The sequence below is a fragment of the Ananas comosus genome, linkage group 20 (genome assembly GCF_001540865.1).
Source record: "Ananas comosus cultivar F153 linkage group 20, ASM154086v1, whole genome shotgun sequence".
Lineage (NCBI taxonomy): Eukaryota > Viridiplantae > Streptophyta > Magnoliopsida > Poales > Bromeliaceae > Ananas > Ananas comosus.
Window position 1 is genome coordinate 3541394 of NC_033640.1, and position 7148 is coordinate 3548541.

The following is a 7148-nucleotide window of genomic DNA, read 5'->3' on the forward strand; positions in this document are numbered from 1 at the left end:
ATTGCAATACTAGTCTCTAAACTATAGTCAACTTTACCTCAAACTTCCAAGAGTATTTTACTCGATCTTTTTACAATGTTTCAATTTAACCGTTGTCCGATTTGTTGGCTTAAAGAGGCTAACATTCTGATTTGTAGTGGAAGGTCAGGTTGTGCCGAGTCATGTTTGAAATGTAGGGAAACCGGATTGGGCCAAGTCATGTTAAAAAGTGGCGGGAGGCCCGATAAGGCCGAGTCACAATTGAAATTCATAGGTGCTATATATGTATATATGTATGTTTTAAGAGGTTGTTTGGTTGTATATAGTTGCAACCACACTACAATTATAACGGCATGCAAATTCAAATCCAACATTTGGCTCGATGCTTTTGAACCCAACTGCTGCAATCGGATAGCAGATGGAATTGTGCCCAAATTTGCTGCAGTTCTAACTACAGCAATTAGAGAGAGTAACTTTCAATAAGATGTAAACTTACCTCCTTAATTGCTTTTTAAATAATTTTTTTCTTTTTTATATTGAGGGCACGTTTGGTTCGAGTTATGTAGCATTACAGATTATCTCGACATAACTAGATATCTAAGATTTCTAAATCAAATTACTAGTAATATTGAATTACCGCATTTGGTTTAATAAAGTAATATAATGTTGGATTACAATGTATATTGAATTACTATGTTTGGTTCAGTTTATAAAATTTAGTAATCCTGATAGTAAACTATAGTCTATTCTAAAATTGCCTTTGGAGTCATATTTGATTTTTTGTACTAAACTATAAGTTAATATAATTTGCACTTGAATTAATTATATTAATAAGCAATATAAATAAAAAAAACCGTACATGAAAATAATTTATAAAACCAAAAATTAATTTTAAGAATAAATAAAAAAAGACCATCCATACAAATATATAAATTGGTATTTTTTTAGATACACGTGGCGCTTCCACCTTGTTTCAGTATTTTTTATTTTGAATTTCATGATTATATTAACTCGGTAAAGTTTCAAATCTGGATTTCATAATTACACCTCGAGAAGGTACCAAATCTTTTCAAATCCAACCTCGGGAAGTGACAAGATCCTCACCTTTAAATTGGTAGTTTTTTAGATACACGCGTGGCTTCCACATTTTTTCAGTATTTTTTATTTTGAATTTCATGATTACCTTACCTCGATAAAGTACCAAATCTGGACTTTATGATTACACTTCGAGAAGGTACCAAATTTTTTCAAATCCACCTCGTGAAAGTACCAAATCTATCCAAATTCAACCTTGGAAGGGACAAAATCCTCACCTTGATTCACGTGCATATATAGGAGAACGTGTACTCAGAAAGGACAAAATTCTTACCTTGATTCGCGTGTGTATATAGGAGAACATGTACTCATGAGGTTGGAACCTTGAAAATTTCCTCATTTCCTTACCTCGAGAAGGGATAAAATCTCCACCTTGATTCGGGTGTGTATATAGGAGAACGTGTACTCATAAGGTTGGCTTTTTCCTCCTCTCTCCCTCATGCACTGAACTTCACCTCTCTTTACACTGAGTTTTATATTTTTTTATATTTTTTGCTGGATTTCTGAGAGCTACTTGGGTTCGTGTTGCACCATCCTGAAAACGTGCCGACGGGGTGGAAGGTGGTCGTTGTATCGCTAGGAGTGATTGTCGGAGCCTTGCACGTGGAGGGGCAATTTCGCTTCTAGGACAATGCTTTCGTAAACCTCGACTCACAGACCTCATCTAAACCTCTTTTCTCTATAATATTTTCTACGTAATATGTCCTTATAATTTTTTGAAAACGAAAGTTAAAATTATTTTCTTTTAGAATTATTTAAAAAGTAAATTGTTCAAACTAAATATATATTTGCATATTACATAATTACATATTTTATTGTCAATCCAAATTACTTATATATTAAAATAATTAGTAATTATTCAAGCTAAATATATGTTTTGCATAGTTCATAATTACATATTTTGTTGTCATTCTATTTTATTTTTTCATGGCAAATCATTCTTGGCTACTATTCTTTTGCCTTCTCTTACACACATATGTGTCGATATTTTAATTCCGTTCTTTTCCTCATTTTTTGTAATTATTAAAACTGTTCGTAGTAAAACGCAGGTTCAACACTAGTATTACATAATCATACGATCATTCAAGAACAAATAGATTTCAATTTAGAAACTCATTTATAAGCAATATCATTAACCAAACATTACATAAAGGCACATTAACAGTATAATATCAAATATTGTTTTTCTTGCCTAAAATCAAGTAGAAAGGATGGCGGCCGCGATGTCGGCGGCAGAGAGACAACAGAGAAGGTGGCGGCGGTGACGTTGGCGACGACTTTGCGGTGATGTTGGCGACAGAGACGTGGCAGAGAGCAACCTTAGCGGCGATGTCAGCAGCAGAAGTAGCAGGAGCCAGCACTTGGCCGAGATTGGTAGTGGGGAAGGGTTCGTGCGAATAGGAATAGAGAAGAGAGAGAGAGTAAGGGCGTGTTTGGTTCAAAGTCGGAATCGGAATCGGAATTGGAATCAAAATAAGCTGGAATCGGAATCGGAATGACTCATTACCTAATTCTGTTTGGTTCATCACCTGAATCGGAATCGGAATAAATTATTCCCATTGTCGGTGTTTGGTTCATGTGGATATAAAAAACGTAATCAAATTAATATACTAACATTATATTTATAATATATTAATTTAAATTCAAATTAAAAATTAAATATTAAAAATTTACATCAAAATTTTGAAATAATGTCAAAATTTTAAATCTATTTTTTTTAAAAAAAAAATAAACTTTGAAGTTAAGTGGATAATTCAAAATATGAAACTAAATTTTTGATTTATTCAAATTCAAACTTAAAATTACAATTTAAATTTTAATTTGAATCCATAAATTTAATTTAAGTTTGAAATAAAATTTGAATAAAACTTTATATAAATTAAAATTTAATTTAAATTCAAATTCATAAGTTAGATTCGAAATACTTGATTAAATTTTAATTTTTAATTTAAGTTCAAATTAAAATTTAAAATTATATATTTAATTTTTAAATTTTAATTCATATTTTAATTAAAAAAGTTGAAAAAATAAATTTAATCCGAATAAATATCAATTCCGTCCGGATTCAACTTCCAATCCGGCCTCCTAGGCCGGATTGAAAAAAGAGGTGATTGGGGGATTCCTATTCCACTCAGGAATCGGAATTGGAATGGGACTCCCGCGTACCAAACACCCACAAACGGATTTACCCATTCCAATTCCGATTCCAGGGTGAAAAAGAAGCGAACCAAACACGCTCTAAGAGAGAGGGGATAAAATTTATGTACCCATCTTCCCCACCCCTGTGCTCGATAATATTTTCAGAGTAACTTGCACCATTTGTAATACTACATTATTGACTAGATTACAAATTGTATGAATCAAAAACAATAATCCTGACAAGATTGTCTGTAATCTTAGCAGGATAATTCGAACCAAACGCGCCGATAATCTTACCACCATTAGGGCTAGAAATCTAGCTCGTTATTCACCAAGTCAACTCGTGTTTAGTCGAAAATGAGCGTGAGATTGAGAGCTTGTTTAAGAAACGAGTCAAACATGAGCTTAATTTTTTAGCCCAAAATCTTAACGAGCTAAACACGAGCTAGGATCAGCTCATTCATGTTCGGCTTGATATGGCTCAAATATATATAAATATATATAACTGAGCTAGAATGCTTCTAAAAGCACCAAAAAAATTTTAGCCTTTGAAACTATCCTTTTAGTTATTGGATCAAAAGTTAATAATATTGATTACTTGAAGGTCCTACCGTTGTGTATGATCCAAAAATTATTAGGGTTGATTCAATGGTTAAAAAATGTTATAACATCAACACCTTAATGTTTTCAAAAGCAATCGAGCCGGACTGAGATTCCGACTATGGTGCTTTTAAAAGCAAAATATTTGGTGATTGTAAGTTTTCGCTGTTACATCTATCCCTTTGACCATTTCCACCCATTAAATCATACTATTCAACCAACCACCTACTCAACCCTAGGAAACCACTATTATCCTAACTGTACATCCTTTAATCCAATAGTCGAAAACCTACAAGCACCAAGGGTACTTTTAAAAGCGTAGGTGTCACGCCCCGAGCCCGATCCTTTTGGCCAATTCGAGAGCGTCGAACAGATGCCGAACGGACAGAGCCTCCCCTATCCGCCCAAGGCTCAACAACAAGTATCATGATTAATTTTAAATCACATACATGTATACTACTTATCAAGTTCTATTACAGCTCTTTCATCATTTCTTTATACATCTCATATCTCCAAAATATAACATTGATATTAAATAAATTTTTTTACATCATTCACGTCCTTTCACTTAACAACTATAATCATTGAAATACAAAAGATGATATATCAAAAGAGTATGCAACTATGAAATAAAACGTCTCGGGCGGTCTCTATCTAGGGCGCGATGCCCTTACCGCGGTCGTCTGCCGGCTCGCTCGGTCCCGGCTCTGTGGAAATAGGGGTGTGAGAACTACAACAAAGTTTCCAATAGGTTCGGCAACCAACCACGCCGACTATCCCACTAGGTCTAATCAGGCATAATAGAATAGAGGAAAGAAAGTAACCAACTAACAAATGCAACTAATATGCCTGAACAATATAACATGCGATGCTCGATATAATGCTCATGATGAATGCAGGATCACAATTTCTTTACCCAATCTCTTGGCTAACCCGTAGGTTTCGTCCTCAACAAACTCACTAACNCAATCTCTCTCCAAAAGGCCAAAATGATGCACAATTACATAAGAAACATGTATTTTCAGATTTTCTCGAAAACCGTGCGTCAGATCTAAAATCTGTCAGTGCCATTGGTTCCAAAATAGCTGAACCATTCAAAACGAGCTATTGGATCGCTATGAACGGAGTCTGATACACGCCGAAAGCCAACTCTACTCCGTGGCTTCTCCGGAAAACCGGAGTTACTATTCACTTAAGTGAAAACTAATAATCGCGTAACTTCTCTATTTTAGCTCATTTTCTCCTGAAACTTGACGAGTACTTATGTAATTAAATTACACACATAAACATCATCAACAGAGAGTTTAGTTGCACTGTAAAAATCTCAGTCCTTATATTTTCTAAGTGTTATGTTCTTGACTCATGCCACACTTGTTTTCTAAGTTTTCGAGACTCATCAATGTCACTCACTAGATTTATGTCCATGTGTCACTTTTATTCACTAACCCTTCTAGGTTCTTGTCACTTGTCATGATAAATAGGGTTTACAATTCTCACATTCTTACAAATATTTCATACGAAATTAAATTTACAATCATGCCATAAAAGCTCACAACTAACCCTACTATGCAACATGCTCAATATATACATATATGTTCAAACATGACACTTTAGACATAAAGAGATTTCCGAGGCCCTTGGAATGCACCACCCACGTTAGAAAGTTGAGAGGTTGCTACGGTGAATTTCTTGGAATTTTTGAAGCTTTACTTTCTCGCATGCGGAAAAACGAAGCCGAATTAGGCTTTTTATCAATAACTCCATCTAAACCTTTTCATAACGTTAAACAAAGTTGTCCCACGCGTCGAGGACACCCCCAATTAGGTTTCTACGGGATCAATTCGCCCCCGAAAAATCCTAGGACAAAAACCCCAAATTTGAGCCCTAATAATGCCTTATGCAATTTTCTTCTAGATTGATCTCATCTCTAAGCAAATAATAGCTTAGAATCATCTAGGAAGCTCTCTAATACCATTTCCAAGCTATTGGAACCATTCCTAGGGCATCTATTGTGAACCCTAGATGTTCACCATGTAAGCACCTCAAGAAAACCATGGTTTCATGGTGTTCAAGGCTCCATTAATTACTCTTCTAAAGGCTCTAAAGAGATCAAAACTCCAAAACCTAAGGTTAAAATCCAAACCCTAGAGCCCTACATGCTCAAAACTTACCTTGGTCCAAGTTCTAGCAAGCTTCTTCTTGTTGGAGAGTTTCTAGAACCACCAAACCTCCAAAATCCACCTTCTCCTAGCTTTTCTCCACCTTCTCCTTGCCTTGGAGCTTGGGTTCTAGAAAGAGAGAGAGAGAAGGGGAGTGAGTTAGGGAGGTGAAAATGGCTGTGGGAGTGAGGGGTGTAGGGTTATATCATGTTGTAACAATTACAACAAGGCCCTCCCACTTCTACTTTTCAAATCAGCCCTCACTGGGCATTTTTCGCAGTGAGGGACAGGTCTCCCCGACCTGGGACCGGTCCCTGAGAGCTTCTCCCGCGGACTGCGCAGGCTGCGCGCAATGCAACCGGTCTCTGCCCATGGCAACCGGTCTCTGGGGACCGGTCTCTCCTCGCGAGGATCGGTTCCCGAGAGCTGGTTTTTCAGGCCTTAGCCGATTTCTCAGCCTTCTTGCTGCCTACGCGTTCGGGGACCGGTCTCTCCCACCAGGGACCGGTCCCCGAGAGCACAAAACCTACAGTTTGCAGATTTTGATTTCCAAAAGCTCTCGAAGATCCCCAGTAATGCATTTTCGCATTATTTGACGCCTTCGGCCTGTCCGAAGTGTACCAACCTTGCACTTTGGTCAATTTGACCAAGGTTTGAATTTAATTACTGAGGTTTCGGTATGTTACAGTAGGAGCTTAATTATATAGTATAATATTATATATATTATATATATAGGAATATAATATATATAATATATGTATATGTATATATGTATATGGTTATATATGTATATGTTATGATACATATATACATACCAATAACTTATACATACTATATATTTTAGTATATATATTATATGCAGTATGTTATAAGATTTAGAGAAGAGAAAGAGATGAAGAGAGTAGGGCTACTGTGTATTAGAGTTACAGCAGCCCTTGTGCTCCTAAATTAGAACTTTAACCACCCATCAATTTTGATGGGTGGTTAGAATAAGAGAGAAAGAGGAAATTGGAGAGAAATGAGACCACATTTCCTCCTTATTTTTTTCTCTCTGACCCTAACACCAATCAAAATTGATGGATGGTTAAAAAGTGGTAGGGAGATAAGGATTCCTGTAATATCTAATAAGAATTAATATATATTATATGTATGTATATATATTATATATATATTATA